Source organism: Lycium ferocissimum, chromosome 6, assembly GCF_029784015.1.
Source record: "Lycium ferocissimum isolate CSIRO_LF1 chromosome 6, AGI_CSIRO_Lferr_CH_V1, whole genome shotgun sequence".
NCBI classification, from domain to species: Eukaryota; Viridiplantae; Streptophyta; class Magnoliopsida; order Solanales; family Solanaceae; genus Lycium; species Lycium ferocissimum.
Window position 1 is genome coordinate 62196860 of NC_081347.1, and position 12282 is coordinate 62209141.

The window sequence follows — 12282 nt, forward strand, 5'->3', positions numbered from 1 at the left end:
TTCGGTAGGTTTCTTTCCTTGGAGGATCCACCTCCAGTCTCCCTGACCCTTTACTAAATTCCTTGCGCTTGAAGCCTAAAAAGTTTTTATCAATTGATTTGTCACATAAGCACTAGGTATTGGTTTAGCAGCACCAAGCCGCTTATCTTCAAGCTCCACATGATGGGCAACATCATCAAATGTTTTGATGTTATCATTGTGGGTCAAGTTAAACTTTAGTTCTCAAATATTGGGAAGAGACTGGATCACTGCCTGACCTTACTTTTAAGTTGAGCAATCATTTCAGACATCACCCTTTGGTGTTTCTTGACACGATGAACAATTCACTTCTTCTACATGCCAAAGTTGATTCTCAACTATCTGAGGTGAGTCAAAAATGTACTGCCATATATATATCTCATAAGTGTCTTTGATGTGACATTAGCAGTAAAATATTATTCACATCATAGATGAGATCATTAACAACTGAGCTTATAAGAACTCCATAGGTTTTGGAGTATTTCTGCTTCTACTCATTGTGAGTATCAAGATCTCTCCTATGTTAGGAAGTGTTACCCTTCTTTGGGTGACACATCACAAAGTTTATACTCTTTAGAGCATCTTGCTTTTTCAGTACAAATTATATTTTATGGCTCCATGTATCATGATTTTCACCGTTCGACTTATCACCCATATTCAGATCAGCAATTATACTTTTTGAAGCCATAGTCTGTTATGAGAGACAATCATGCAAGTAAGAATCATCAATCATGCATGTGATATACACACTCAAGCAAATCAATTCTCACAATGACTTCACGTTTAGTGTAGAATCGAAAGGTCATTTCATTTTCAATCATCATCTACTATCCAAATGATTAATCAAAAATGAAAATCAGTTCTTAATATGTATCAAATTACATTTGTGACTAGAATCACACAGATTCTTTAAGTCTTGTCCTCTTACATACTCTGTTATACATATTAATGAGCAAGAAAAATATGTGACTAGAATCACACAAATCACTTTCACTTCTTCTTTCTTTCTTTTCAATCATATACTTCACTTTCTCTTTTTTTTTTCCTTTCTTTGTCATTCTTGACTTTTTTTAAATTGGTAACATTCAATCTTGACCTTTTTCTGACCATTGCTTTTATTTTGCTTTTTTTTTTTCTTTTTCTATTTCCTATATTTCATTCATTACGACAAAAATTTTAGCTTCTAAAATACTTTAGAGCATAAAATATTTGCAGTTGTAAGCAATGATGCAACTGTTTAGCGTCTTCAAAATATGAAAAGTCGTCAAGTCTGACTGACTAGAAGACTTCTTTTTTTTTTTTTTCCTAAAAAGGTAATAATATTAACAGTACTAGAAGCCTTTTTCGTAATAATAGCATTTAACCGTAATTTTCCCGTCATCTTTTTAAATTTTTACGTTTAAATAATTGTGCATTTATATCGAAGAAGTGAACACCCACGACCTTAAAATCCCGAGTCCGTCACTACTCTACCTCCACCTCCATCCTATGCCTTACCACCCATGTTGATCCCCTCTTGATCCCTTTATCTAGGCACTACACCTAAATAACCCCACTCGACCCCCATTTCCTAACCCTCTATCCCATACACTTACTTCTAAACAATCCCACCTAAATAAAATGTGTTGCTCTGTTTAGAAGATGATGATGATAGGCTTTCTTTGATAGATCTTGTAGATTTTATCCTGTTTAGATATTGTTAGCACGTGTTAGCTTTTTGAGCCAGTAACCTTTTGTTTGGTATCCGTATTTTTGCGTTGATTATTTTGTTGAATCTCTAATTTTTGCAGCCTGCTTGCTCGAGCACTGTAGCTTTATTTTCTTAACAAAAATCCACAATCTTTCACAACAAGTTCACAAATGAAAACAGTTTCTACAACAAGCGTTCAAACAACAAGATAAATTAAAAGATGTCAACGAGTCAGAAAGTCTACTCTTAACATGCAACTTATTCATAGACCTTATAAACTAGTCACTATAAACACTGTAGCTTTATTTTCTTGACAAAAATCCACCATCTTCATCAACAAGTTCATAAATGAAAATAGTTTGTACAACAAATGTTCAAACAACAAGATAAATTAAGAGAGATGCCAACAAGTCAGAAAGTCTACTCTTAACATGCAAGTTATTCATGAACCTTATAAAGAATGCCTTTGCGCGCTCGCGTGCACACACACATAGAGTGAGATATATTAAATTACATAAGTGAGATACATTTGATATGAGAGAAGAGAAGAAAAAATACTGAAATAAATTTGAGACTTTACCGTATGCAAAATTAAATCTGGTTTCATGAAAAATTCACCAACCCTGCAAACACATATAAATTACTTAGATAGATGCCCAAAATGCAAAGAAATAAAAATAGAAAGCAGTAAAAAGTCATACGTCATGTAACGATTTGGTTGGGTCTCGTCATTAATAAATATCGATCCCCATACTCTATGCCGGTAATATTCATTGAGAACTCATTCAACCGATTCCACATAAACTTGGGAAGAGAATTCTGCAAAAAGTTACCATATGCAAAATTAAATCTGATTTCATGAAGAACTCACCAACCCTGCAAACACATATTAATTACTTATATAGATGCCCAAAATGCAAAGAAATAAAAATAGAAAACAGTAAAAAATCATATGTCTGTAACGATTTGGTTGGGTCTCGTCATTAATAAATTTTGATCCCCGTACTCCACGCCGGTAATTTTCATTGAGAACTCATTCAACCAATTCCACATAAACTTGGGAGAGAATTCCTCAAAAGAAGTCTAAAAAATATGGAAAGCATCATCACCGAGTTTGTCATGGTCCGTCATGTGGATGATAAATTTACTTGCAAAAATTATTGTTCCCAAATGAAATGGTACTCATAAGCCCATATAAAGGTAGCCGCAATCACACTATTATGAGTTATCCTATTGAACTGTTTCGCATTGAATTTCTGGTAGTAGATCCATAATCAAAAAAGTGTTTGTGATTGTTCCAGAAGAAATGAAACAAAAGATATGGTAGAGCTAGGACAGTTATTGTATGAGGCCCCATCTATCCTCCTGAGGAGGAGTTTGGTTTCAAACCCCGGTTCGAACAGGAGGAGTACGCCATGCTAATGTGCCTTGGATGATCCACATCTCAGGGTCAGGCGCCGATGAGCACAATGCCAAATGAGTTAAGTGAGAAGACTGAATGAGGATTAATTGGGCTCTTTCTCACAATCAAAGCTAGGCTTTCCACAAAAACTTTCTTCACATAGTTGCTCAAGAAAATGGGAGTCACATAGAGTCAGTCACTCCACGTAGTCCCTGCATATAACAAAATTTAACAAAAAAGTGATTCTACTTTCAAGTTCAAAAAATGGTAGAATGGGTTTAAGTGTTTAGACTCAAATTAGAAATAATGTTTGATTTATGGGCTAATTCAGTGATTAATCTGGTTAAAAAATGAATTAACCGGCACACTTCTATTTGGGGCGCTATTTCTTGGGGATTTGCATCTTCAAATATCTACAACAATTTAAGGATGAGACATGTATGTTAGGCTAAAGGACAAAACTTAAAGAAACTTCGAAATAAGAGTTTTGCAACTTGTGGTTAAAACACGTTAGCTATCTGGGCTATATATTATCCCATTAAGAGTAAAATAAAAAAACTTTATAATTAAATAATTGGGACAATTTTTTACCCCATCACACTAACCTTTCTTGTGTTTACAATATAACGCTTAAGAAAAGTATATCTTTTTTTTTAGGCCACGAATGCTTTTATTTTATTTTATTAGGAAAAGTATATCAAATAAGTTGTGACGGGTAAGAAATATATTTTGAGTGATCTAATAATAGAAAAAGATTATGAAATAAATACTTGTATTAAGGATGTCAATGTTCCAGTTTAAAATGGTTGAGGAGGGTTATAAGACCCCGCAAAGTATAAGTTTATTACTGATAATTGGGGATAAGTTTGAGAGTGTTTTTATGCATTTTCCCTAAATTCTATATTGATTTTTCAAACTGGATAAATAAAGGGAACATGACACAAATGGCCAACCGGCTCCTGGTGAAACTACGACACCCAGTAGCCCAAGAATTTTGAAAGTTATTTTTTAGCCTTTTCAAAATAATTCCATTTTCTAGCCATTTTTCAACTAATTCCAGCATATGTATATACATTTTATCTTTGTTATATAATCACTACTGTATATGTATAGAAATTTATCATACGTAAAAACTATATCATTCTTTGTATAATTTGTGAGAGAGAGTGATATAGATGGATAGGATGTAGCTACTTTTTGGCCGACACATAGTACGCCTACTTTTTAGATACACCAGCAGCATGAGATACATCACATGTTATAGAAGGTAAGGAACCACAACATATTCTAACGAAGTGGCCGCTTGTGTCAAAAAGGGTTGAGCCCGGAAATCTTGGGGCAGAGCCAACAGTCGTTTGTAAAACAGGATGTAGTATTTTACCCGCTCCAGATAATGCATACCTATCCAGAGCCGAAATCACACCAGGTAACTATGATTTCAGTAGTACTCCATCGGTTGTGACACCGACTCCGAAAACGTTTTCACCGATATAAACCTTTTTTGACGATGAAATTATAGGGGTAATGTTCAGGTCATGATATATCCTAGGGACAACAATATTTAGATTTGGAAATGCATACACTAGAACAACATGACTGCTTATTGAACCACCGACGCCACATTTTTAGAGTTAGTCATAATGATTGATTTGGCACCAATGACGAAGTGGTGACACGCAAGAAAGTGTGCTTTAGTAATAACTGTGCCACTATAACACTCAACATCTCCATATTTTCTTATGTAAACACTAACAGTGGAATGTTTTACACGATTGTATAAAGTTCTTGAATCGTCACAAATAGCTCTAGTACATACTGCTCCTTTAAAAAGTTTAAACATTGTTAGGCGTTTGAACAAGGTTAAATGTTTGGTTGGGAAGTCTATATTATATATTTGGTTAAAATTTGGGTTGGCAAATTTGAAGAAGGTTAAATGTTTGGGTGGGTAAATTTGAAGAATCAATTCCACAAATGGTCATTGAACTTGTTGAAAATTCCCACTAATGTAACTTTTGATTTTTTTTTTTTTTTTAGAATAACGTCATCAAACTATGGCCATATTTCCAAAATAGTAAAGCAATCCATTTTTGGACATAAGACCCCTTAACCCTTTTTTAAATTATAAAAATCCAATTGACTATTTCTATTTTATTTTCAAAATATGGAAAATATTAATTCGATAAAAAGTTTAGAATATTACAAAATTATGTCTAAATAGACAATAAAAGGATAATGCTTAATATCGGATTTTATATATATCAGCTAAAAAAATATATATAAAATCCGATATTAATTCGATAAAAAGTTCAGAATATTTTCATAATGCTTAACTGTAGGCTACCGATTGTAAGTAATTTTCCCTAATATATAATACTTTCAATTATCAATAAAAAATATTTATTGTTTTTATTTTCTTAAAGTTGGACTTGAAATATTTCGATTTTATTTAAGTTTTATAAATAAGTGAATTATAATTATTATAAACATTTTATATTTTTTAAGAAAGCACATATACAGCTAATTTTAGAAATATTTCCATTTTACCCACCCAAATGTTTGGGTGGATAAATTTGAAGAGTCAATTCCTCAAATGGTCATTGAACTTGTTAAAAAGTCCCAGTAAGGTAACTTTTGATATGTAATATAGACTTCCCACCCAAACATTTAACCTTATTCAAACATCTAACAATGTTTACACTTTTCAAACGAGCAATGTGTACTAGAGCTATTTATGACGATTCAAGAAATTTATACAATCGTGTAAAAAAAACTCCATTGTTAGTGTTTACATAAGAAAATATGGAGATGTTGCAGCACTACAAAAAATCTGATTTTAGCGACGGACGAAATCCGTCGCTAAACCACCAAAATCCGTCGCTAAAGTCATTTAGCGACGAAATTATGTTTGTCACTAAAATGCTAGTAGCTAAGCTTTAGCAACGAAATTTTGGCGTCCGTCGCTACCTCTAGCGATGGATTAGCGACGTATAATTCCGTCGCTAACTTTAGCGACAAATATTTTTGTAGCTGATATATATAAAATCCGTCGCGGTTTGTTTGCTGATTTCGTCGTCAAGATATGTTAGCTACGGAATTTTCCGTTGCTATATCCGTCGCAATTTATAAAATATTATTTCTAATTTCATATTTATCAAATGTTGAGCTACAAAATAATGGTTGTTATTATTTGCTAATATATTTTTGTATATTATTCAAGATCCCAGTAGAACATATTAAATGAAAAGCAGTAATATTAACATTACAAGAACCTAATTTCATACAGTCATTTAAAGTTTAACAAGTAGATCCAAAAATACATAAAACCTAAAGCAACAACAACGTTCATAGTTGTTCTTCAACTAATAGAATAGAGTCAGAAAGACAAAGCTAACTAAAGTGGTGCTTGAGAGTGATGTTCATCAGGATCAGAAGTAGGACCCAAGGCCATAATTGTGTCTCTCTAGAGATCCAACGCTATAAACTCTTCTCTTTGTTGACACCCAATTTTGTCCCGCCTTTCCTAAATATTTATTTACATTATAGTATTTTTGGCAATTTAGGAAATGATTATTTATATTTTTGCTATCATTATTAACTTTTATTAATACTGGCGTTTTATTATCTTGTTGTAGTCACTACTGTTATTATCTTCTATTTTATTACCGTTAATACTACCACTATTATCACTATTATTATTATTATTATTACTATTACTATTATTATTATTTTTATTATTATTATTATTATTATTATTTTGTTACTACCAGTATTATTATTATTCGCATTTTTTATCATTTCAACATTTTTTATAAACATGCACACACATCGCATTTATCTTCGCATAATTAAATAATAACGTTTATTTACTATTGAATTTCAATATATTATCACACGGCTATTACGACGTCATATAACTTTATTATCTGAGCACTAATAATTACATATTTTATATTAGATAATATTTTAGCACACATTGGTATATAGTTAATAAAAATAGGTCTTTCATTTAAATTTAGAAGCCCAAATTGTTCCTTTCATTCATCCAATATTAGCCCAAATCCGAGCCCAATCAATCCGTATTATCTCTCGGACCAGTCCATATTAATTCAGTCCATAATTAAATCCTAAAACTATTTGGGCTAAGGCCTAATTCATGAAACCAGCCCAAAACCCACCAGCCCGCTACCCGCTTTAATGAACCGACCCGCTTAAAACTGAATAGAAACCACTAGGGTTTCTATTCCTTTTCTTCAGCCGCTTACCCCTCTCTCTCTCTCTCTCTCTCTCTCTCTCTCTTTCCTCTCTCTCGTTTCCCTGCTCTCTCTCTCCTCACCTCGTCTCTCTTCGTCGACGAAAGTGGCAAGATCACAGTCCCCTTTCACGGTCACAGGCCATGCATGGCCGATTCGGGAAACGAAATTAATATCTGTACCCCCTCTCGTCCAGACTCAATCAGGGAAAGAGGTTAAACTTTTGTTCTCTTCTTCTTTCTTTTCTGTTTTGCGATCTGAAAGATTTTAAATGGACTTCGTCCGTTTGTGAAGCTAAAATCGTTTCTTTTTCTGTCCTGTTGATTTTTCGGGTACAGATTTTTAATAGATTTTGTCTTCTTCTTCTGTTTTTTCTGATCAACGACAGAACCCTAGCATTTTAATTTGAAAATATCTTGACCAGAAAAACCCCGCCCAATATTTCAGTTGCCAAGCCCTAGTTTACCCCTATAAATAATCGCTTAAGGAGTCGTGAAGGAGGAGGCGGGAGCTGCCTTGAATCATCTCTAAAAAAAAGAAAAGAAGTCTTTTCAGTTGCCAAAATTTCCCTAAAAAAAATTAAAGTCTTTTTCAGCCGCCTTGAATCCTTTTAAAAAAATAAGTCTTCGGCACCCCCGAAATTCCCTAAGAAAAATATTAATTTTAGCAGTTACAATTTTTCTTGATACTAAGTCATTTTTGTTTTCGTTCGCCTCCGGAGTTATTTCGAGTCCGAGTGTAGATTGAAGACTTAAAATCCAGTTCGCTGCACTCGAAAAAGGTGAACACTCTTCTTTATTTAGTTGATTTCAGTTTTAGCAGTTTAAGATGTGTTCATGTGTTTTATATACGAAGTTCGATTCATGTTTAGTTAGATATGTTTCTGTGTTAGTCGGTTTATGAGGTTAAGCATGTTTATGTATGATAATTTAGTTTAGTTTATTTTAAGTATATAAACAACCCGTCTCTAGTTAGTTTAATTCCAATCCTTAGTAGTTTGATAAATGTTTATGCGTTGATGTGCTTTGTACAGTGTAAACTTCTATTTATTTTCATTATGTTGTACTGACGATGTGAGTCACTTAGGTTATTAGAGGTTTAGCTATGTGATTTGCTTGAAATAGCATGATGGGCTGTTAGGACTTATGTTTAGATTTTAGCTTACTTAGTACAATAGTATCTCTGTTAGTTGTATGATGGGTAAAGTTTCATTATATGATTAGTTAAAGCACATACCCCTGTTTAAGTCATTACTAGTTATGCATTATATTTGATCAACACATGATTACATGTTTAAGTTAATTAACAAGTTGCCCTTGTGAGATTAATTTAAAAGATGACTGTTTGGTTGTGCTTTGTGTTGAAACTTGTTTTAAATCTTAATGCATAACTTGAACTGAAAGGAGCATTCATGGTTTCTGTGCAAGCTAGGAGGACTGTGATACAGTTCTGTGTGTAGGACATTGACCTTCTATACATCCTTATATATGAGATATACTTAAATATACACAGCATATACATAACTTTTGGTCTGTTTTGAAATTTTATCTTTACATATTCGATCTTATTCTTTTGATTATATTCTAATCCTTTTCCTTTCATTTTTTTGCATGACTACCGCATATGAGTCCGAGGGATTCGTGCTTCTTCCGCATTCGGAGTTGGGCTGAAAGCCCAACGAAATCTTCCGAGTCATTCTCTGCTCAGCACTCTGTACAGCAAAGATAGCAAAAAATAGAAATTCTATGGGCCAAAGCCCACACAGCAGCAACAGATTGCATTGGCCTTAAAATGGGCCGACCCATTTGATCTTCTTTCCCCTCTACTTTGATTTGTTATATATTTTGATTAGCTTAGTATGACTAACACTTTGTTTTATTTTATCTCTTAGCTTAAGTGAATTATAGTTGAATCTAGTGGGGTTTAGTTTTAGTAATGGGTAGTTAATTTAAGGAAAACTAATAATTAGTTCCATAAGTTTCATTTTCTTCTTTTTATATTAAAGTTATTTTTAGTATCTATAATATTTACTTTTAGAATAATTGATTTTCAATAGCGTAAATTCATATTTTTTTTGAGATATAGAAATCATATTTTATTCTTATTATCTCGGGAATCTTAAAATGCCACTAACATGCAAATAGGAACTAGAGAATATTTTGTAAACATTTTAAGGTTTATCCAAATTATGCATGTTTTAGCCGAATGTAGTTAATAAAACATAATCCGGTTTATACTTCTTAAATGCGATGTCAATTAATACCTCGTCGTTTAGTTTTGTTTCAAATATTTATTAAAACACTGTACAAACCCGCATTTTCTTCCACTTATATGCAAATCATCGTATTTCGGAAATCTTATTTTGAATAGCATTATTTTACTTCCGTTTAAACTATTAGTAACATTTATAAACTTTATTTCAAATAGCATTCTAAAAATCTCCTTTTATGCAAATTATTAGTCCCATTTTAAATAGCGTTATTATTTGAAGTCATTATAAGTACTATTATAAATAGCATTTAAAATCTTCTTTTATACAAATTACTATATTTTTTTCTATAATTCTTATTTTAAAATAACATCACTATTCTCATTCAAAGTCTAATAGCATTTATAAACCTTATTTTAAATAGCGTTACTATATTTTCCTTTAAAATTTTAGTAATATTATAAGTCATTTTCTTAAATTTAAGCACTTTATTTAACCTTAATTAATTAACCTAAGTTTGACCGGATAACCGTAGTTAACGGATTCTAAAGGATGCCTAACCCCTTCCCTTTAGGATAATCTAGAACCCTTACCTAGAATCATGCTGATTAAGCGGACCATTAAACGGAGGTTTAGTTTAGCTTTACCTTAGTTAATAAATTAGGTGCCCTAATTCACCTTAAAATCAATTAGGTGGCGACTCCTTAAAATAAGCAAAATAGGAATCTCCAATATGTTGTCTTTCTAATTTAACCCGTTTAAATGGGGTATAACACTCTTCATCTCTCCTCATCCTCTTAAAATGTAAAAGACACCAACTTCGTCTCTTCTTGTTCCTGGCAACTTGATTTATGGAGAATCCAGAGATAAACACAAACAATAGATTATCATGTGAAAGCAGATCAATTTATAATGCGAACAATAAGGAAAGCCATGGTAAGAATCAAATCACTTGATGGTGAAAGAAATTGCGGAAGCTCGTTTATGACAATTAAATAATGACAATCTTTACATGTTGAAACTCGTATATAATCTTGCCAACCTAAACTACAAAGTTATTCCCTTAAGTAGCTTATGTAGTTCTCTAGTATTTGTTGTTTGCATTGAATAAAATACAAGTAAACGAGTGTTAATTCAAAAGAAATGCAAAGAAAAATATCACCTTAATCCTTGCAGATAATACTCATGACATGCAGGAAATGGAGTCAAATCAGGATAATTGTAACTGAAATTCTTAGTTGAGAATTTGGTACTCAGTACTAACCTCAAACAACATAGTAGTCGATTAAACTAAGGGGTAGATGTCCAATGTTCTTTTCTTTTTAAACTTCAGAAATTAGCACTAAGAAGAAACTCAGGCAGTGCTAAAGAAAGAGAGACAATCTGACTGAACTTCTGCAGCACCAGTACATTGAGACAAAACATCTTGTACTCCTGATCTAATGAATAGAATTGCCATCTCCAATTTTTTATCAGATAGTTGGTGAAATAAAATAGTAAAGAACAGGGCACAGATGCCATATATAAATTCATACGGTCAAGGAAAAGCACAACACACATACTTAACAGAAAGAAAACCAACTAAAATAGCGACAAACCAGAAGGAAGACTGACTTAGATAACCAAAGTTCCATACTTTAAAGACCAAAGCACAATCCTAAAACAGAAATCACATACAGTTAAAAACTAAAGTAAACACAAAAAGTATCAAGACATCAATGTGATTGCTTTAGCAGTGTAAGTATCATTAACACGCGCTTCTCTTTCAATTTTTTGCTTCTACAACTAAACCGCAATTAAAGGCACTATCTGCATCAAATGAAAAAATGTGTGTGCGGCAAAGCATTTATACAAGCAGGACAGTCGTGATGCATAAAATTATATGACTTCGAATATTGCAATTTCAAATTACTACCCAACAACAAACCAACGTCTTAATGCCAAAAGTTGACACCAGTAACTCAAATTCGTCTTAGAAAGCTTTTAGCTAATTTCCAGTTTCTAAACGTAAGATCTTATTGTCCTTCCAAGGGTCCAGCCAAGAGTCAGTTATATTTTGTATAGTAACAAGTTCTAAATAGTTAGAGTGCAACATACCTGCAATATAATGATTAACAACTTCTGTTGTGAGCTGATACTATCAAATTGATGTAACTCGCAGCTCAATCTTTGAGAAAAAATTAGCCCAAGTCTACATTACATGAGTGACGAAAGTTAGAGAAGCACCAAAGTTAAGAAATTATGTGAAAGGCATAAACTGAAAGTACAAGATTCATGCATTTGCGGTAATGTGCAGGGACTTTAAAGAGGCTTAAAAACAGTAAACAAATAAAATGCCAACCGCCATTTGGGGTACACTTAAAGAGGCTCAATAAAACTAAAGCTCTAAGGTCCAATTTAAGAAATAAAATTCAGAAAATATATATTTATACTAAACTCCAAACTAAGAAGCACTACATATACTTCACGCCTGGTGATAAAATTTAAGATTCGACTCTAGCTCTATTAATTGCGAATTAAGGAAACATAATCAGAAGCGAGCTAAGACAAAGAAATCTTAAGAATGAGCTAAAAAGGAGTATATCAAAGAGGGTCGTCATTGTAGAAATAACTGCCAGGGAGGGGCGAGCAAATTCTATGTATAGGTGGGCAATAGTTTCAATTGCAAGATCTCAAAAAGATTCTTCAACTGGAAACACACGACTTCTATAAT

At 32.7% G+C, this 12282-nt stretch overlaps 1 long non-coding RNA gene across 1 annotated transcript; it reads right to left on the minus strand.

The window, feature by feature from the left end:
* Positions 1-6363: 6363 nt before the first annotated feature.
* On the minus strand, positions 6364-11852 carry LOC132059971 (uncharacterized). The gene is made up of 3 exons (XR_009415833.1): positions 11667-11852; positions 10346-10412; positions 6364-6596 (listed from the first exon to the last, which is right to left on the minus strand). It is a non-coding gene; the product is annotated as an uncharacterized LOC132059971 (long non-coding RNA).
* Positions 11853-12282: the final 430 nt, after the last annotated feature.